This window comes from Odocoileus virginianus, chromosome 25, assembly GCF_023699985.2.
Source record: "Odocoileus virginianus isolate 20LAN1187 ecotype Illinois chromosome 25, Ovbor_1.2, whole genome shotgun sequence".
In the NCBI taxonomy this organism is placed as follows: domain Eukaryota; kingdom Metazoa; phylum Chordata; class Mammalia; order Artiodactyla; family Cervidae; genus Odocoileus; species Odocoileus virginianus.
The window spans coordinates 660,620-682,685 of record NC_069698.1 but is presented as its reverse complement, the minus strand read 5'-3'; the positions used below and the strand labels follow the sequence as shown (position 1 = coordinate 682,685).

The window sequence follows — 22,066 nt, the reverse complement described above, 5'->3', positions numbered from 1 at the left end:
AGGACGGGTCTGGGGACAGGATGGGTGGAGAAGGGGGACCCAGAAGTGTCAGCCTCTGTCCAGTAGCATTGTGCCATCCAGAGAAGCCTTGGGCCAGCACACGGCTTTGGTCTAAGGGGGCTGGGGTCTAAAGAACAAGATCTACCCTGTGGAGAAAGGCCCTGAGAAGCTGAGCTCTTGCTGAACAGGGAGGCCACTGAAAGTGCTTCTTTGTTTAACCTGAGAATATCTCTGCTTTTTTGGCCTAAAGACTTTCCTCCCTGATCCCCAGGGGGTGTTTTCTCAATCAGGGCCCAGAGGGTTTCATTTCTAGGTCTCTGTGAAATGTGATCTTAGATTGCCTCTTACAAAAGTATCCCCCACCAGCAACCAGTGGGTGTAGAAATAACTTGCCACACATCAGAAAAGATTGAGAGAAATGTGACAGTGATATTTATGACTGAGATTTTAGGATCTTATGACTTTAGATGTGGAAAGGACCAGAGAGCATTTGTCTCAGTGCTAATGTTACAGGACAGAAAACAAAACCAGAGGGAGAGCCACCTGGCCTGGGGCAGAGCTGGCAGTAGAATCTGGTCTCTGAGCCCTTTTCCATCATTTTTAAACTGCCCCGCTGAGTGCCTAATGTGCAGGAAAGAACTAGAACGCATGAGCTGCCATTTCAAGCAGGTAGATCATGGTAATAAAAAGCATTTGCATGTGGAATGGGATGCTAAGTGGTGAGTGAGCATCATGAAAAGCCTTTCTGAAAGAATCTGTATTCATTTCATATTGCTATTATAACAAATTACCACCAACTTAATGGCTTGAGTGCTGTGTACTAAGTCACTTCAGTCGTGTCCAACTTTCCACAACCCTATGTACCATAGTCCGCAAGGCTTCTCTGTCCATGGGATTCTCCAGGCAAGAGTACATGACTGATTCATATCAATGTATGGCAAAAACCACTACAATATTGTAATTAGCCTCCAACTAATATAAATAAATGAAAAAAAAAATTGTTAAGCAAGTAGAACGTATGTTCTCACACAAACAAAGAAGTAAATACATAAGGTGACAGAGCTATTAACTAACTCAATTGGGGAAATCCTCCCACAGTGTGTGTGTGTGTATATATATATATATATATTTATATATAAAATCATGTTGTACACGTGACCTTATAATTTTGTCAATTATACCTCAATAAAGCTAAAAATACATACACATATGTCACAAACACACACACACACACACACACGCAAAGAATACTGGAGCAGATTCCCATGCCCTCCTCCAGGGGATCTTCCCGACCCAGGGGTCAAACCTGCATCTCTTACATCTCCTACATTGGCAGGTGAGTTCTTTACCACTAGTGTCTAGGAAGCCCTAAAATCCTGACTAGACACCTATTCATTGCCTGACCATTACCCCTTTGAGCCTCTGTCCCCTCATCCATTAAAAAAGAATAAAATCTCAAGGTTATATTTATGAGGATTTGTGGCAATATATATAAAATGCCTAAACTATAGTACAACCTCAGTAAATGATAACCATACTTGTTCAAGATACTTCCAGATGATTCTCCCCGGAGAATCAATAAAAGACATTTGCTTATTAAATTCCAAAAAAATTGATAAAGGGGCCTCCATATTCCCTTCTGACATTGCTAAAATAAACAGGAATGAAATAAAAGGGATTTTCCTCCCGGATATGATTGTGCTGTCTGCTTCATAGAGCCGCCTGTAAGGTATTTGCTTATCTGGATTGTCAAATAACTAACAGATCCTGTCTTCTGCCCCCTGTGGTGCCGCTATCTGACGTCACTCAGGTCTCTGGTTGGGTTTGAGCAGGACTGAGAGTCTGACCTGGTATGTAATGATTGGCCAGTCAGGGCAGCTGAGACCAGCACGGGATCCCGCCCTCATATCTGTCAACACACCTGGTTGCAAGCAAGTTAGTGCTCGTGACCACTCTCTGCAAGAGCCAGAGAGGCCAGGAAGGGAAACGGAGGGGAACATCTAAACTTTGCGCTTGGAGAGAATGTAGAAGCCTGTGTCCATGCTTCTTCCAAACATCCCAAAATCTTCCGCAAAGACTAGAGCAGTTGCAGACCACCACTGCTGAATCAGGAAGGAAGCCGAGGGAAGAAATCAGGTCGAGAAGCAGCAGTCAAGGTAAGTGCTCTGTCGGCTCACAGGCACTTCTCTGAAGATCACAAAGCTAGCACTTGATCCAGCCTTGTAGCCAGAGCATCTCATGATGTTCTGCTGAAGATGAGGTCAGGGGGTGTGTGTATCGGGCTAGTCCAATCATTTGTCCACTAACGTGTTCTGAAGAATGGGCTGTAATTTTCTTCCAGTTCCTCTCTCCTTTGAGAGTTGTTGTTGCTCTCCATATTTCAAAAGATTTTTAATCTTTCATTATAAAAAAAAATCCTATTTATTTAAATTTATTGAAATTCTTCCATTGGTCATGACTTTGTTCCAGAATTTTCCTTGCATGGATTCAAGACACACCAGCGAGGACAGTTAGCAGTTATTCTGGGGAACAGACTGTCCAGGCAGAGGGCCGTCAACTTCAAATGGCAGGGTCTCTCAGGGAGCTCTGTGCTCTTCTCTGCTCTGGAAGCTAGGGAGTTAAAAGTCTTGAAATTGCTGGAGCAGAATCAAGCTTGTTTACCTAAGCTGATCACCCCAGGCAGCAGGTCAATCATTTACTGATACCAAGCTGTTTCCTACCTTCAGGATGGCCAAAGCCCTTGCTTGACTCTCTTTGCGTGATTCTCTCTGAAGAATAGACACGAGGCAGCATAGAAGCTGTAGCCTGTATTCTTTCCAGACCAGAGAACATTTTTATCCTGCCCAGAGCAGTAAATGTCACAGGGCCCTTCTCAGCTCGATAATAAACAAATGTGAAAAAGATTCACCACAAACTGGATATCTGGTACCACCTCAGATATAGGAGCTTGCGGCTGTGAAGTGTCTCCTGCTGCTGGAGGTTTATAAGAGAAAACAGACTAGCTTTATTTATTTAACAGACTAGTTATTCTAGAGGGGGACTGAGGTTGTGACATAATTCTCAAAAAGCATGGACCGTCTCCCTCCAAGTGCACATTCTGGAAATTCGCTAGTTTGAGTGAGCATGACCTGCTCTTCTCTGTGTCTGAATGTCACTCATCTTAGAAACACCGTCCTGTCGTCACTGCGCATGTCTGGCAGTTCTGTGTAAGAGCTCCTGGTTCTTTGAGTTATTAGAAACCTGGTGATGAGGAGGCCCTGTTTTTTTGTTTTTGAACTGCCTTTGGGGAAGGAGTGGGCCATGTGTGAGACCAGGTAGTGTTTGATACTGCTTTCGTCAGGCATTCTTGGAACTGAAACGATCCCCTTGTGAGGTTTGTGACAGAAGTTTCAAGTGGCTCCTGCGGTTAACTCAAGGCAGGCGCTGAGGCCATGGAGAGTGCAGCCCAGGCAGAAACCCCATGTGTGATTTTGGATGAATCTAGGGCCAACTCCCGGGAATGTTCTGGAAGGATTACGAGAAACGGATAGATGTCTGTGACAACATTATGCTCAGTAAAGTGTGAAGAGCACAGCTGGCCAGTTTCCAGAGTTCTTGGAGACATGATGGGGGTGGTTTGACAGAAGGAGGAGGCTGTCAGCACCTCAAAGGCCGTGGCCAGACTCACCACAGTCCTGAAGCTCGTGTGTGCCACGCTACACCTCACCTGTCCTTTCTGAGAAGCATCGGGCTTGCGGCCAAAATGCTGGTGGCCCCTGGAGAGTGCACCCAGCTTTTCTTCCCACTTCATGCATATTGGATGTATTAAGTGATGGAGACTATTCTTGACGTTGACTAGATTATATAGACAGTATTATTCCTTTGACATGTCAGGAGTTAGAACTCAGAAGATAATTATTTTGCCCCAGTTCAGTCAATCAGAGGCTGAGCCAGGGTTCTACTCATTTTTGCCTCGTTCCCAACCCACTGTGTTCCCCAAGTGGTCATGGAATTAAGCACATGTAGGAGCTTAAACTGGGGGGAGTCACTGGGGAAAGCAAGCTGACTAACAGAGTCAGAGGTTCTTCACTGGCCCTTGGATGTGCCGTGTCCCCGGCCCCCTGGGCACCACTATAACCAAAAGGCCAGCCGTTGCCTGGACCTTCTTTGGGGGGGGGGGGGAGGAGCAAAGGGGAGCGTTTCCAGTGCTACTGGCAATCTCTGGAGTCCTGAACGCATCCCGAATAAACCTGGGCAATTCTCAAGCTAGGTCTCTGCCCCATCTCTTCCAGAGACTCATGAGCCCCAACCAAAGTACAATATCTGCACCATTTCCAGAGAAAGAAATTACACCATCTTAGTCTTTCTCTGGTAACTCAAGGATTTAATTACTATCTCACTTTGCCTCGCTAATATCCACTCAACTGAACCCAAGGAATGTAGATAGAATGAGGCTTGCACTATTTTCAGATACATCCTAAAAATTAAATTAGCCGTCTGGCAGACATTCCAAAGCAGCCACAATTCCTAAACATTTACAAGATCAAGGTAAAGGAATGCCATCATGAGACGAGGTTGGTTAACAGAGAGTTTCATTTCCTTTACTGACCCGCCTCATACATACCTAAGAGTGTGACAGCAAAGGCATTAAAAACAGAGATTGCCTCACCAAGTCCACTGAACGCCCTTTTCTAAAGCATCTGGCCCCACATGAACTCTGCTCACATACTATCATTTTTGCTAACTAAAACACTAGGATAAAGAGAAAAGTTGAAGCTGAAATAGAGGGACAAATAGCAACATTTCACCTTTATCTGGTGCTTCTTAGGACCAAGAATTGAACTATTGCTTTTATCTTTTTTTTTTCTCCTTTAATCCCTTTAACAAATTTACATACTTGCTCAAGTCACAGAGCTAGTGAGAGGAGGTAAAATTTAAGTTGGAGTCTCTCTGACTCCAAAACCCATGTTCTCTACACTCTGTTCTGGGAAAAATGCTCACCAAATAGTATCTGTACTATTTGTATTTTAAGTGTAAAAGACTCAGGAGTCCTCCCTAAATTATTTGCTTGGATCCTCAGAGTACATATTTATGGCACCTCCACCTCCATGGTGTCTTTGATTCTGTACAGGCATAAAAATCAATACCACAGTGGTTTTCCTCTCTTCCAGAAAAGTAACTACGACACATGCACACAAACAATTGCCCACGTGAGTCCATTAATCTCTTTCTTAAACTGTGGGAGAAAATTGTTTCTCTTTCCTGGTTCACAAACATTGTTTAGTTTGCTTGATTTTAATGTAACACACAAATTTTTCATGTGTTATACTAGGAATTTTTTTGAAGTTTATTTCTGCAGTCAAATTTCTGTCTCTGAGAAAGCTAAGCATGTCAAAACTTTCCAATATGGTTTTATTTAATCTCCATAAGAGCCCTGTAAGAGCAGAGTCATTTTCCAGGGATACCCTCTGAGATAAGGAACCCGAGACTCATTCAAGGTGAGTGCCCTTCTCCATATCACTAGCAGGCAAGTCCCGGACCGCTCGGGACGCCAAACTCTTTGCTCTTGTTTTTCTCAAACAGCTCTCTGGATTTCTAGGGCTTACAAGCGGTAGGAATGGAATACGCCGCTACTTTCGGAAATTAAAAACGCCGGGTGGCCGCACAGTCCGTCCCCAGTCTGCAGAGACCCTCTCAGGTAGTGACTGCTTGGGGCTGCGGTCACGGTGGCAGTATTGTCATTCTAATTCGATTTTCATTGAGCTTTGGAAGGAAGACACTAATTCTTACTTGATAAAGTCTGCCTCTAAGGCAAAAACCTTTCAAACCCATGTGTCTATGAGCAAACTAAGAGCTCACAAAATTCTTGCTCAGAGAAGCAAGGGGTGACAAAGCACTGTCCCTGAACCTACTCCGAGCCTGCGGACGGCGCACACGGGCCTGGCCTGCAGACCCCCGTGCTGGCTCCGGATGCACACCGCTCCTTTCTCGGTCAACCCCGTGGCCAGACGGATGCATCACGGCTCAAGCAGTTGCCGAACGGTAGGAAACCTAAGGGGACTTCCCTCGTGGCTCAGATGGTAAAGAATCTGCGGAAATGCGGGAAACCTGGGTTTGATCCCTGGCTCGGGAAGATCCCCTGGAGAGGGGAATGGCTACCTATTCTAGCATCCTTGCCTGGAGAACTCTATGGACAGCGGAGCCTGGTGAGCTACAGTATTCCTCTCAATGAGTCGGACGCTACTGAGCCACTAACACATACACACACAGGAAACCTAAGGAGGTCCTCCTACAGGTTGAGACTCCATCCTAAGTGTAGTCCCAATGCCTATGGAAGCCAACTAAAGTTACAGGAGGAACTCTTGTGCCTATAACTTCATTCAGTCCTAAAATGCTCTGAAGAGTCAGAAAGCCCTGTATCAGCTGTGAATCTGCAGAGGAGCGAATCATGTTTATTCCTAACGTTTTACTGGAAACTGCTCCTGACTGGCCACCTGGGTCTCCATCCTACGTGGCAGTCTTGTCCACATCCTGGCTGTGGGATTCATGTGCATCTTTGTCCCCAACTTGTCCTCATCTCTGTGACCTCAGAGGGGCTAAGCATCTTGGTGCAGGATAACCCATGTGATTTGTTCAATGAGAAAACAGAAAAAAACAGAACTTCTGCCCTTTGCTCTACACCAGCTTGAAAATTATTTCCCTGCTTTCTACAGCTCCAAGGTCAATTTTCCCTTGGGAGCAGCTAAGAAACTAAAGGTCACAAAAAGTTGGCAATTCACTGTGCCTTGGAGGGCTTCCCAGAAAGCAAAATGAAAATGAGATTGTTTTCACATAAGACCTCTGTATTTGGAGGGCAGGATTCAAACTGTTTGAATTTGCAGTTTCACTGTGCACTTAGGTAACCCCCACAAAGTCCAGTATTGTTTTTTTTTTTTCCCCTCAAGCCAAAACAATATCAAAAACACTTCCTGCAGAGAACCCTAACTAGGCAGAATTCTTTTCTGTCATTGCTGGGCTGATGTTTTCAAGGATTCATTTCTTAAGATAAGTCTTATACGGTGCATTTAGTTGGAACCCTTGTTGATTTCCGGATACTGATGGCTGTCATCCACAGGGCCTGTTTTGTGGTGATCTCATTAGATTTTACAAGGGAAGCAGCTGAAAACCCACGGTTAGTACATGAGCAGGTAGCAAGGACAGAGAAAAGCCAGAGGCTGCCAAGAGATGTTACAGAAAGTAGGTTTCTTTCTGACCAAAGGAAAACCCATCTCTCAATTCCAAGGATATGTACCCTGAAGTTCAAACATATGTTTTTCACAAAATTTAGCTCTGCTTCCTTAATAAGAATTTCAAGTACAGGCAAGAACCAATGGCTAGACTTTCCCAAACGTGACTGTTCTCTACCAAAATTCATCTCTTTTTGTTCCTCTTTGCATAATGGAAGTATCCTTGAGAAGAGATAATATCATAGAACGCAGTTGTGTCGGTAACTTGAAAGCCCAGCATGGGCGTTCTGGTCCCGACACCACCGTGACTTGCTCTGCGCCTTGGTGCCAATGTCTAAAGTGCTTGCTGAGTGTGCGTGCTGAGTTGCTTCAGTCGTGTCTGACTCTTTGCGACCCCACGAACAGTAGCCCGCCAGGCTCCTCCGTCCATGGAATTCTCCAGGCAAGAATCCTGGAGTGGGTTGCCAGGCGCTCCTCTCTTGCTGGTGACTCAGTTTCAGTTCTTGACCATCTACCTCCTCCCTTTGAGACCCACAAACGTTTATTAACAGTCTTCATCACTCCTGCATTTGTCACTCACTCTTTCCCAGAAACACATTAGAGACTGTTTTTGAAACAAGAGTAAGTCATCTTGAAGGTTTTAAACCTTCTACAGGTCTTAAATCAAACCACAGCCTCCTTAGCGTCTCCTGTTTGGGTCTGTTTGTGTGGATATATATACTTTTAATTATGTGTACAGTCTGCTAAAGATTATGCATGCTCAATAAATATTCACTGGTGATGGTAAATTAGTAATTGACTGTAAATTTAATAGAAAAAGTGATTTATTAAAAAAAAAAAACACTTTGGCATTTCCAGAGATGACGAAAAAGTAAACTAGAAGTATTAACTGTCTTGGAGGGGAAGCGGGACTGGGGGATGATGCCTTGAGGGTTACTCTCCCTCCTGCCATCTGGGAACAGAATGGCCGAGCAGATTAAAGATCCTGGTTGTATTCAATTTTGCTGCTATTATTTGCTAATCGTACAACCCTCAGCAAGTCACTTCAGCTCTCTTGGCCTCAATTTCTCTTTTTCAGAAGTAGTTTTTATCATTCTGAATGTCTCCTCTAGTTTTAATATTCTGTCTTCTAAGAAAAACTGGAGAAATTAAGCTGGGAAAGCTCTTTTAAAAATGGACACGGTGGGGGAAAGAAGGACGGAGGAGCGGAGAGTAGCGCTGGCATATACACACCTCCGTGTGTGAAGCAGACCACTAGCGGGTAGGTGCCGCGTGGCCCGGGGACCTGAGCCCTGCATTGTGATGCTCTAGAGGGATGGAGTGGGGTGGGGGCGGGAGGAGGCTCAAGAGTGAGGGGACACACGTGCTCCAGTGACGCAGACGGTTAACAGTCCACCCGCAATGCAGGAGACCTGATTTCCATCCCTGGGTCGGGAAGATCCCCTGGAGAAGGGGATGGCCACCCACTCCAGCATCCTTGCTTGGAGAAGCCCATGGATGGAGGAACCTGATGGGGTACAGTCTATGGGGCTGCAAAGAATCAGCCCCAGCTGAGCGACTAAGCACGCATTGCTGACTCACGGTGTCATACGGCGGAAACTGACACAGACTGTAAAGCGAGGCTACTCCCTTTTTTAAAAAAAGTAAACACAAAAATGATCTTCGTCTCTCTGGAGCCATCATCCCTACCTCTCAGGTAGGTGAATCTGGAATGGGGGTGGGGCAGTGAAAAGCCTCAGAGACGTAAGCTCGAGGTCGTTACAGCTGGAGAGGCCAGCACTGAGCTTTCCCGGGGGAGGAGCCCACTCGCCTAGGAGAAGGCAGGGGCTCACAGCAGAATTCTCCACGCGGCTGCGACCCTGGCACCGACACTCGGCCGTACCTCACCTGCGTGTCATGAACGTGAGTTCCAGAGAGCGGCAGTCACGGCTGTTATCCTCCCTCTGCGAACAAACAGAGGTCCTTAGAGCTGCGTGACTTGCCCGGCGTTACAGAAGCGTGGCAGTGAGTCAGATGGAACGGCGTGTGTTTGGGGAAGGGGGTGAAGTTATAAGCGAGAGGCAGAAGACTCAGGGACATGTCTGCACTTCCTCTGAAGCTCACAGAACGACGGTCCAGGGCTGGGGATGAGCTTTGCGTTGGCTGTGGACCCCGAAAGCATCTCTGGCTTCCTGCCCCTCCGTACGCCACCTCAGCAGCCTGCCCAGGGTTACTCACCAGCTTCTGGCTAACTGGACGCCTGTGCTCATGTCTCTTCTTGTGAGTTTCATGTAAGGCTATTGTAATGACGAGGAGGCACAACAAGGAAGAAGAATGAATCAAAGATCTTCCCCGAGGCCTCGAACCGAAAGGGCGGTTTTCTCTGGAGAAGTTCTGATTTTCCTCTTACATTTTGCAGAAATGAATGTGCATCAGGATGACTGACAGAATTATGATGTTTATTCCAAGCACTGATGTTTTTTTTTAACCTCAGGTTATTTTACTCTGCTCTACTTTTCCTGTAAAAAGGAAAGAATAATGCTTCCTCACTGTGACATTGCATGAGAGAAAACCGCCCAGGGCAGTACTGTTCAAAGGAAATTGCTAATTGCACCAGGCACCAAAGCATGATGGGAAGTTCTCATCAAGGATGTGTGTAGCGTACTAGCCCACCCTGGGCCACTTCATCGCCACAGAGCATGCCCAGGGAGCTCTGAGGCCCTGAAGAATCACTCTCATAAGTAAGTGATGGCAAGAATCCTTGATCCAACAAGAAAAACACTCAAAGAAATTGGGAATCAATGGTCTGATGTTTCGGTAGCAGTCGGAGACTGCATCACTTTGTGGCCCGTTTTCTTTCATTTTTAAAGATGAGAGAGGGAAAGACAGCATTCATCATCACTAAGGGATGCCTGGTATGAGGGGGCGGTGATGAGGGGTGATGAGGGGGCGGCCTGAGTTCAGTCAGAACAGACCAGCTTCCTGGCAGCATCCTCAAGTGACTATTATTCTCAGCAAAGATCTTATGGAGTTTTCACTGTTCTGCCCGATGTCCGAATCCCTGAGTGGGAAGAGAGAAGGCTTCCAAGACAATGCAACTCGCAAAAAGGGAAGTTTATTGCTGACTCGAGCCAGGGCTTCTGCCGCATCCAACGCAGTGGTGTGGGGTCAGAAAAGCCCCGAGCCCAAGCTGTTACACAAATTTATAGGGTATGCATAAGCGGTTGGTAGCTGGCTTAGGCGGATTGGTTACATGTTTCCAAAGCAATTCCATTGGTACAAACTTTCGCGGGCTTTTGTTCAAACTTAGGCGTTCGCGGGCTTTTCCGTGTTCCCTTTGTTCCCTTTTGGGCGCCTGTTGATTGGCTGGCTCCAGGTGGCCCGATGGGGGCGGGGAATCCCACCATTTCAGGGGAAACCGAAACCCAGGTCCAGGCCTCCTGCCAGCCCCAGCAGCCCCACATTCCCTCCTGTCTTTGTTTCTATGGAAGGCCCAATCATGGGTCTTCTATATCATCTGTGGGGACAGCTGAATATTGAGATCTGAGTAACATTAGGTGGATGGACACGCAGTGTGTTTTCCCTAACAACTCCCCCTTGACAGACTTCATACTCAAGATGCTTTTTGGGATTTGGGGTGGAGGTCTCTTTCTTCTGTAACTTCTTCCTGCTGTGCCTGGGCGTAGGCCTGCCTAGCAGAGCAGAAGTCTCTCTATACCTGACCTAAGTTGGGGTGTTTTATATCTGAAACCAGCTTTTACTCTTGTAATAACAGCAACTTAGTTTGAAACTGTCAGCGCCTCTCAGAAGTAAAATAGACAGGGGCCAAACAGGAGACCTAACAGGATGGTCATCACTGGTCCCCAGAAACAGGAGGCAACATTTGGGGTGATTGGCTGGTGGTCAAGCAACAGAGCTGTGTTCTAGGAATCTTGTGTTTAGTCTGAAGTTACCATCCTCCACCTGGGTGGGGGCTCCAGTTCTGTAGAAGAACTCAAAAGACACTGTTATGCATATTTCTTTGAATAGGAACCAGGACCCGTCTCAAGGCTGTACCACCATTTGATTGTTTCCCTTCTGTTTCTGTATTTCCTCCCTTCTCTGATTAGCAATTGTTTGAATCTACCCTTTGGAACTCAGGGAAGGTCAAGGAGGCTGAATAAGCCTATATCCTACAGTCCAGCAGATCTGTACTCCAGAGTCGCCACCCCGCAGAGTCCTGCTCAGTTTTAATTTAGGGAACAGGGCAGCTATGACTGTGATAACTTCCTGTCAAAATGGGGCATAGGACGGCCTCAGCTTGGAGAAGAGACACTGAATTGGAAGTATTCCTGAGTTCCAAGTCCTAGATCTGAGCCTTGTATGATCAAAATCTCAATCCCTTGGTCTGCCATTTTATTGTAACATACCCAGTTAGTAGTAGCTGGAGGAGGGATAACTGGAGTTTTAATAGACAAAGTAAATCTCTTTTAGAAGAATAGGCCTGAAATCCAGTCTGGACCTGGCACTTCAGGGAGACGTGTAGCCAGGTGGCCAGTTGCCTAGTTTTATAAAAAGGTAGAAGTTACTAGCTTCCAGCAGACACTGTTTTGAGAATGGGGGCATCTAAGCCTGACACGACTCAGAAAACTCAAGTGTTTAGCAATACAAGGTCTAATCTGAAATTACACCCATAGTAACATCTGGTTATTTCCCAGGATGTCTGAACCATAGCTGAGTACTCTATTTTGACTTTTAATTGTAAAATTTTTCCTTAATAGCCACAGCAAATGGCACCATTAATGATGTCAGTGTTTCTCTAGGTATGAGAAGATGCAAGAATTGGGACTCATAAACTCTCCTGAAAAGATCTAACTATCTGAAGCCTGTTCTGCCAGTTTTTCTCAGAGCATGGAACGCCTCATTCCTGATTTTCACCCTGAACTCCTTTCAGGGCCATTGAAAGTCCGCAGTTGCAGTGGCCATGATATAATCTCTGTAGATGTAGATGGCAAGTGTCAATCTTCAGTTGGCAGAGCCCCTTTCTGCTCACAAACTTGACCACGACTTTGAGGGGGGCATTTCAGGACCATTTTATCCCATGGTGCTGAGAATGTCCTTTCTCAGGTTTGGCAAAGATTTTGTCGACCGGCCTCTCAGTGTGCTGTTACTGGACTAGGCCATAAAACAGTATCTAAAATTCTCTGGACCACCTGTCTTACTAGCCTCTTGGTCCAGGAAAACATTCTCTCTTGTTGCTTCTTCTCATATCTAGAGTTACACTGTCATCATCAACGATCTCATAGGGAACTATATATTGTTTTATCAGAGGACTCAGTCACACATTTGGCACTGTAAGAAGTAGCAATTTTGTAAAACAGGTTAAATACAAAGAACATAGCCAGCAGTATTAGTAAAGTCACAAGTAAGACCTAAGAGCTTCCATTAGATGTAGCCCAGTATATCCCAGGTCGTCTGACTTAGTCTACTCTGTATGAATCTTTAGCTTTCAGGGAAATTATACATTGGTACCACCATCTATAAGGCACACAGCCCAGTTTACTAGTGTTACTAGACTGATTAGTATGAATTAATTTTTTTTAACACAGAGGAGACTTTAAACCTAAATTACCATAGCCTGGTGTTATCTATATAAATCTATCTCATAATTGTGGGACATTTCTTTTTCTTTTGTTAAAACTTTTCTTGTTGCTCTGATTGAGCTTGAGGAATAGAAAAAGGCTCAAATTTATAGCCAGAGTCAGAGTAGGCATTATTAATTGGCCCAGTGAGGGGATCTCGTCTGGTAGTATCATAGTAACCTGAATATGACTATAATTTTTCCAAGTAAATTTCCTCAGGGCCAACCAGTTAGAGTCTTGTAGTAGAGAAATTTACCAAGGTAACCCAGAGCTAGACACAGATAATTGGCCACAAACCCAACAACTGGATTGATTTTTAAAACTAGCATAGTATCAGGCCTATGATAGAAAAGCATTTGATTTATATACAAAGGTCTAAGAAGTCAAGAGAACACTATAAACGATCATACGAATCAGGTCCAGTATCTTGGACAAGCTGTCTACCTCTGATGTCATTGTCTTCTCATCCTGGTGTACTGTAGTTTTTCTTGTTTGAGCATCATTTTAAGGTGAGATCAGGTCAGCTGTCTTCTCTATAGACCAATCCAGTGTAGGGGCCTTTGGAAGTGGGAATTAATCTAAGAGTTAATTTCCCTTCAGTTTCATTGTGCATGAGCTAGTTAAGAGTACCTGATAAAAAGTCCTTCCATCCAGGTTGGAGACAGTCTCTTAAATTATGTCTTTTTCCAGTCCTGGCTGCAGGTCATGAGGCATCTGATCTTTGTCCAAAGATAGATTACTGAGATAAGCTTCAGAAACAAACTTTCACATTAATATCACATAACAGAATTGATCATAGACTTTTTATTTTGCTGAAACACTTATAGGATCTCAGACTGAACTTTTAATATAAAACAGGGCTGGGAAACTCACACCAAAGGCTTATCACAGATTTTGCCTAACAAATCTAGGTGAACTCTTTTAAGGTCTCAAAAATTCCTTGAGATTTTTGTACCTGTTAGTGAGATAACCTTTTTAGCTCATTTGATAAACTTACTGGAAACTTAAGAGTTTCAAATTTCTGTAGGAATCAGATAGAGAGAAAATATAATTATTTTGTTTATAACATGTAATTTTACCAAATTATTTTTATAATTAGTTTAAGAGGAATGTTTTCTCTACTCCCGGAAAACACACGATTTAAACCTGTAATTTCTCAAATAGGAACCATAAAAGTTATAAGCATATTCGCTGGTTCATTCAGTCCTTTGTTAACTTTTGTGAAGTCATCAGGTTTTTCATTAGAATACCAAGACATATCAAAATGTTAAGAACTCCATATAATTTCTAGGATATCTGTATTAGTAATTTTTCATACATTATAACATGAGCGGATTTATTACTCATTTGATAATCTTTTTCATGTAATTTAACCAACCAAATAAACAGTTTAATATCTCTCTTTGGGATGTTTCAGAGGCCCTCTGAAACACCCCAAAGTTAGCTAGATGTCAAAGGAACTTTAAAGGAATTCGATTCAGGAAGTTTTAGCGAAAAGATCAATTAAAAGCTTTAGAACATTTGGTCAGATTCAGTCAATGTTGATGGGTGTATCATTTAGCTTGTTGATATGTCACAATGGGCGCAAATACCAAGGCTCAAGGTCGAATGAAGGTCAGCTCCGCCATCTTGGACCTAGTTGGCTCTAACCAGTTTTCTTATGATGTGTCATTCTTAACAAAATCCATTTATTTAACTAATTGTAATCTAATTTTAGAAAGTCTTGATCATGCATAACTCTTTTTAGTGTTTTCTTTACACTCTTTTTTTACTGAAAGCACACTTCTTGCTTTTATTTTTTAGCAACCAAGAGCTAACTTTTATATTAGCATTTTATAGATTGGTGAGCATAAATACCAGTGATAATTTCTAAAATCCTTGCTTTCTTAAAACATTTTAGGATGGCATCAAACATTATTCATTTATAGTCCCAAATCTCTTTAGTTTTTCTGTAAAAGGAAATCAGTGTTTAGTAGTAAATGTTTTAAAATCTTATTTCATTTGGAAATGACCTAATTATTTAATAGACTTCTAATACTTAGTTTAGCACAACCCTTAGAAATTCAAGTTACACCAATCTGGAGAGACTATTTTAAACAGATATTCTTAAAGAATAATTATTTTTAATAGAGTTTATATACAAACTCATACCTCATTTACATTTTTAGAAGTTTTTTTACTTGAGGTAATTTCCTTGTCAACAAACCTGTAACAGGCATAATATTTAACTTATATTAAACCTAGGTACAATGAAAATATTTCACTTGATGTCAATTACTCTAAGACATGTCTATATTAGATAGGTCAACAAACAAACATTAATATCAGGTATTTAATACTGAATATTTCCCAGTTCACCTAACCTGGAATTTATTGTTTAATTTAGAATTATTTGATTTGTAAGCGCTTACCCTTTTTTTTAAAGTCAATTAAATAGAGCTCACTTACAAATTAACCTAAAAAATATTTCCCAGAGACAAAGACATACCAAAACATATTTAGACAGACACCGTGCAAGATCTAGCTTTATTCTCTAAGTGTGGTCATGAATTAGATATTACAATATAAAATTTAAATAAATAACCTTTTTAAAGGCTTCTTTTTTCCCCTTTTTTTCTCAGTCTCAGGAGTTAGAGACGGTCTAGATGAGTGTTCCTGAGAGCCGTGGTCTCGAGGCACAGGGAAAGAAAATCAAGTTCTAGCAAAACGGCGGCAGGTCCAAACGGTGGCCAGACAAAGCAAAATGGCCATCACAAATCACAACACAGAAGAGAGTTAAAACACATATAAACCTGGCAGTCCTCATCAGACACTCCCTTAAATACAAGAATACAGTCTCTCAGAAGACCGTCTATAGAGACCCAAAACTTCAGATGTCCTCAAAGATTTCAAAAGGCGGAAAGGAAGCCAGGTTGGAAGGAGGAGGCGGCGGCGGGAGAGCGGGGCAAAGGGGGAGGCCTTACAGACGTCTCCTGCCCCCTGCAGACACCCAGGCCTTACGGGGCTTTTCCCTGGGCTTCCAGAGAACGGAGGCCAGAGACAATGCCGGCACACACACACACGCGGAGAGCCGGAGACAAACACACGGACGGACAAACGTCGGCCGACAACACAGCGCTGGGCTTCCGGCCCCCTGAGTTTTCTTGCCCCCCGGTACTAGGTTCACCTTACCGAACGGCGTCCACTGCGCAGCAGACTCGGGCTCAGGAGAGGAACTCCCCTTCCCGCGGAGCCGGCTGCCTTCCAGCGCACCCGCTGGCCTCGGCCTTACGCCGGCTGGAGCGTTTAATCCGTTCCCCCCTTTATAGAAAGCCTTCCCGCGGAGCCGGCTGCCTTCCAGCGCACCCGCTGGCCTCGGCCTTACGCCGGCTGGAGCGTTTAATCCGTTCCCCCCTTTATAGAAAGCCTTCCCGCGGAGCCGGCTGCCTTCCAGTGTGCTCGCTGGCCTCGGCCTTACGCCGGCTGGAGCGTCCAGTCTGTTCCCAACCCCCTATAGAAAGCCTTCTCCTGCGCCAGATACCTTCCTGCTTCTCAGCAGGGCCTCGGATTCACACTGGACTTTCCTGTCCTGAGCACCAATGTCATTATTTATCCTTCCCCTCTGTCCTGGAAGTGTTCTCTTCCCCTGGTCAAGGGATCCCGGATGAGCCCCCAAATGTTATGCCCGATGTCCGAATCCCCGAGCGGGAAGAGAGAAGGCCTCCAAGACAATGCAACTTGCAAAAAGGGAAGTTTATTACCGACTCGAGTCAGGGCTCCTGCCGCATCCAGCGCAGTGGTGCGGCGTCAGAAAAGCGCCGAGCCCAAGCTGTTACCCAAATTTATAGGGTATGCATAAGCATTTGGTAGCTGGCTTAAGCAGATTTGTTACATGTTTGCAAAGCAATTCTATTGGTACAAACTTTCACGGGCTTTTGTTCAAATTTAGGCATTCGTGGGCTTTTCCGCTTTCCCTCACGTTCCCCTTGTTCCCTTTTGGGCCCTGTTGATTGGCTGGCTCCAGGCGGCCCGATGGGGGCGGGGAATCCCACCATTTCAGGGGAAACCGAAACCCAGGTCCGGGCCGCCTGCCAGCCCCGGCAGCCCCACATTCACATTTCTCAGTTTTGGCTCTATTCCCAGCATCTAACTGACTTCTTCTTAGGTAGCCTTTTTGGGAAAAGAATGGGTAGCACAATAAGTAATTCTTAGTTGATAGTCTACATAGGCTACACTAACTTTCTAGAAGTCGCAAAACAAACCATCCAAAGTCGCCCTTGGGTTGCCCACCACGTCTCCTAGGCTCAGGCAGGACAGGAAGCGGGCAGATCCATGATTCAGCCGTAAACTATCCGTCAGTGATGCCCGAGAGCCAAAACGGCTCATGATTCCAACAATCAATGTCAATGTCAAATTTAGCTGAAATGTAGACCTCAATGTACTCACATCAAGTTCAAAAAAAAAAAAAAAAGTGGGCAAGGTGCTGAAATATGGGTCAATTTTAAATATCCTCTAATATTTATGACCAAGTAACCAAACAACAGTTGTCTTTTTTTTTAACAGTCACAGTTTTTTATTTTATTTTTTATAATCAGTGAGCACAGTATCACTTCTTGAGTTGAATGAATTTCTAATACTAGACTGGAGTCTCTAGACCTGTTAGTTTTCTAGCAGGAGGAAAAGCATTTCAGAGCATGAAGCAATATGAAACTCTGTTTCCCTGCTTTCAAAAAGCCACCTGGCCATATATACACCTCCCTCTATTCCTCACTCTGCCCGTCTGTGCCTGAGAGTCTGATAGACAAGGCAAGGAGGGGCATGGCCAGCAGAAGCTTTCCAGAACATGCAGGAACTGTTCTGATAATCCTGTTCTTCACTGCCCATTACCCGAAAGGGAGAAGGCAGTATTGTGAACAGAGACTTTCCTCCCATAAATCTTCAGGCATGGAGGCACCAAGTGTGTTGTTGTAATAGCAGCAGGACAAAAAGAATCTATAAGCTCGTGTGTGTGTGTGTGTGTGTGTGTGTGTGTGTGTGTGTGTGTACAATGTATGGAAAGAATCTCAATATAAGAAAGGCATTAGATCAATTTTGTTAACAGGAAAATCTTTTGTCTGGACTATTTCTGGGTGTGGGTTCCACAAAATCTAAATACTTGGGTAATTTCTGGAATTAATTAGCAAATGTCTGTCCAAGTCGTGGGCTTTAAAGACTTCTATTAGTAGCACACCCATTCCTCTAAAATTGCTACAACATATTTTGATCATTTTTAGAAAAGGCAAAGTACAAGAACCTTTGGCATGTAAAAAATTCTTTTGAGATATCTAAATGAATTTCAGGGTTGGTTAATTATACTGGAGTTCAGATGTCTTCAAGTAACTCTTGGTCTGCTAAATACCAGTGCCATCTTATTTTACATAATCTTATAAGTAAGATTAACTAATGAAACTCAAGTAAACTGATCGATTGACATAGTGGTCTGAGCATTGTTTGGTTACATACATGCTTAGCCCCCTCTCTAGACATAATCCTTTCTTCTATAGTCAGGCACTCTATATCTTAATCACTGTCCTTTCCTAAGGAGGATTATCTGATGATCACCATTTTCCCTCTTTAAACCACTATCTGATACATCTCCAACTGGGATATGACTATCTTCACATGCATTTTCTCCAAATTCCCACTTGCCCCAAGCCAAGGTCATAGCCACCTGTTGGAATCAAGTATTATCCATCATTCTAACATAGATCATTTATGGAGTGCCTACGGTACGCTTGACACTGTGCTAAGTGCTACGGATGCAGAGATGAGTCGCTCACAGTTCTGCCCAGAAGACCAGAATCTCATAGAGCAGAGAAATGAGAAAAGGAGCCGAGGCGGCTTGGCGTGAGGCTACAAGGACACCGACAACTGAACACAATGGAGAACAGTTCTAGACGGCGGCTCAGGAAGACTTGCAAAGGCGCTGAGGTCCACGCGGTGTTCCAAAGAAAAGGAAGTTAGAATTTGCATTCTTCCTTTTTAAGAATTTAGACATTGAAGAAAAAGCTACCTCTTTCCAAGAATTTGTCTGGTATCTTAGAGAGAAGGAAGTACAAGAAGGGAGACAGCTGTGGTGGGCATGCGAAGGAAGTTCTGATTGTCCGGAGAAGGAAGGCGAGAGGGTCCAGAGGGGGGCTTCTAGTTGAAAGATGGGAGCTCTCAGAGCCTGGAATCAGAGCCTGTGCCTAATTCACAGCCCTTGAACCTGGAGCCTCATTTAAGATCATCCCGTGCAGCTCAGCTCCCGCTTGCCCTCCCGAGTCCTGGGGGCTTTGGCCTGGTGAACAGTAGTGTTGTAAATCTGAGTTCAACTCCGTCATGATTTGAATGGCATTTATCCTTTGAGCAATGAAGAGCCAAGCACTGTAGAAATGGCAGTGAGGATTCTGATGTCAGCAGTGGACACCATTTAAGGAAGCTCACAGTTAAAGAATAGAGACGACCCACCCAGGACCCACCCCAACAGCCTCCGTTAACACCCATAATCCAACTCCAACTTGAATACCACACATTTTAAGCAAGATATAAGCTGGAAGGGCAAGCTTAGTAGCTTTCATCCAAGCCTGGTTGGAAATCCTTCTTAAGTTGGCTTAGGTAAATATTTAGTGTGTAAATGAAAACTTTTGTCATCTTAAAATAATTCACTGGTTTCCTGAAGTTGGGCCAAGACATTGTTGAGTTGTTAGATTCTTTTAGAAACTCAGATTTAAAAAAAAAATCAAACTTCTAATGGACCAGCTTTCATGTTTGTTTCATTCTTTCATCCACTGAAATAAAGAATGTAAGTAAAAGCTAATTTAGAATAGATTTGAGTACACAAATACTTAAAACTTCTTTTACAAATATTATATGCAAAGGTAAAAATAGAAACAGTGACCCAGGGAACTGTATTTGCAACATAAATAACAGGCAAAATGTGACTGTCCTTAAAAAGTATTTGCAAACCTGCTAAAGACAATATCCCAGTTGAAATTTGAGTAGAAAATGAACTGCTAATTCACAAAAGTAGAAAGGCAAATGACCTACAGTCATATGAAAAACTGTTTGGCCATATCAAAAATGAAATAAAAGCAAATTTAAAGAGCGAAGTAACATCTTCTTTGTATAAGATTGGCAAAACTTGAGTAACACCAGGTATTAGAGAGCACGGTGGGGCAGGCACATTCACACACTGCAATGGTGGAAGTGTGACTCGCTGCAACCTCTTATTAAGGGCAGCTTGTTAAACCATATAATGTGGGTAATTTGTGACTTAACAAATCCACTTCTAGGACTTATTTTTAGACAATAACGGAAGAGTGTATTAAAATTTTCCCATAGCCCACAGATATTTATTTAAGTTTTGTTTATAGCAGCAAATTTTAAAAGTCAACCTGAGTGTTTATCAGAGAGGAGTTGGTAATCACTTGCACTCGCATATGAGGACGCCGTGCAGCCATTTAAAATGATGAGATCCAGGGCTTCCCCGGTGACTCAGGGGTAAAGACTCTGCCGGCCAATGGAAGAGACTCCAGTGTGACCCCTGGTCCAGGAAGCGCCCACAGGCCACGGAGCGACTAAGCCCATGGGCCACAACTACTGAGCTCGGGCCCCAGACGCCCAGAGCCTCAGCGACAGAGCTACTGAGGTCTGCGCTCCAGGGCCCGAGCTGCTCAGCAAGTCTTAGCCGCCCAGCCACGCCCGACTCGGCTGCTCCATGGACTGCAGCCCGCCAGGCTCCCTGTCCACGGGTTCTCCAGGCAAGAATGCTGCCACACCCTCCTCCTTCACCAAGAAGAGGCATCGCCTTCTCACCAAGAGAAGCCCTCACACCGAACCCAGACATCGGCCTGCTCACCGCAACTAGAGAGAAGCAACAAAGACCCAGCACGGCCAAAACCAAATACATAAAATTATTTTAGAAAATAAAATAATGAGGTCCATCCAGAAGCAGTGGGAGAGCTTGAACTCTGTCATCAGTAGATCCAGGTTTACATTTTAGCTCTACCCGTCACTAGCTGTGGGACCTTCGGCAAGCCACTTGACCCCTGTAAGCCTTGGTTATCATCTCTAAAAATGGGGATGATATTACTACTTGTGTCCCTGTGTCTTAAGATTGAGGTGAATTAGATGAGAGTATGAAAGTAAAGTTCTTAGCATATCACCTAACACAAAAAAGACAGAATTGTTAGTCTAAAGTTTTTGATTCAATACTGTCACTTCCATATAAAATGACAAATTAGAACCAAGATTTTACCTCTTGATCTTCTTAATACTTTACTGAAATAAACGTATTTTTTTTAAAAAGGAGTGAACTAATAACAAAGAAGAAGACACTATAAGAAAAGAAATGCCTGAATAAAAAACTTCCCTTGATGATTAAAATTGCTGTTACTATTAACAATCAATAGAGGTACTATGAAATATTGTTTTAAAACCTTTTCAAAATTTAGAGCAAAATGACATGAATGGAGATGCAATAAAAAAGATAATTAGATATCATAATAAAGATTACAACAAGTAACATACACTAAGACCGCTTGAATATGCGCTACATGCATATTTACATCCACTGTGTCCATTATTTCAATCAGTCTTCCCAGCAAACCTCTGAAGTAGCTAGGGATATTATTCCCTCTGGATGAAAGTGAAGATGAAAGTCCTGTCCGACTCTGTGACCCCATGGACTGTAGCCTGCCAGGCTGCTCTGTCCATGGAATTTTCCAGGCAAGAGTACTGGAGTGGGTCGCCATGCTCCTCCAGGGGATCTTCCCGACTGAGGGATCAAACCCAGGCCTCCTGCATTGCAGGTGGATTCTTTACCAGCTGAGCCACCAAGGAAGCCCATTCCTGTTTGATAGCTGGAAAGATTAAAGCATCAAGAAATTAAGGAATTAGCCCCCAGCCACACGGCTGGTATACGGCAGATTCAGGGGATGCCACCTCTGCTGGATTGCGTCTGTCCCCTCGGCATCTTTGCCACATCTGCTAAGGACTTATCTGCATCGCAAAGAAGCAGAAACAATGTTTCCCAGAGTTTCAGATTAGAGCCTAGAGTGGGTAACTGTGACTTGGAAGGTAGAAGAGAAGAGGCCATTATTCCCTGGGAACAATGGAGACAGCTATGGGCCGACGCAGGAGCAGAAGGTGCCCATGAGATCTGAAGCAACTTCAAGGTGAGCATCTGGAGAATCACACACGTTGGGATCGCAGACTGAGCTAATCAGTGACAATTCAACAGACTTTCACCCCCTGGCCCTC

At 44.0% G+C, this 22,066-nt stretch overlaps 1 protein-coding gene across 6 annotated transcripts in view; it reads left to right on the top strand.

The window, feature by feature from the left end:
* The first annotated feature begins 1,927 nt into the window (after nt 1–1,927).
* PHLDB2 (pleckstrin homology like domain family B member 2) overlaps nt 1,928–22,066 on the top strand; it is a 243,949-nt gene continuing 223,810 nt past the window's right edge. For 5 of the 6 annotated variants that reach the window (XM_070454908.1, XM_070454911.1, XM_070454910.1 and 2 more), the window contains exon 1: nt 1,929–2,156. The gene's annotated coding sequence lies outside the window, so the exon portion shown is untranslated. Of the gene's footprint in view, nt 2,157–22,066 lie in introns of all 6 variants that reach the window. The other variant, XM_070454904.1, reaches the window with a different exon arrangement.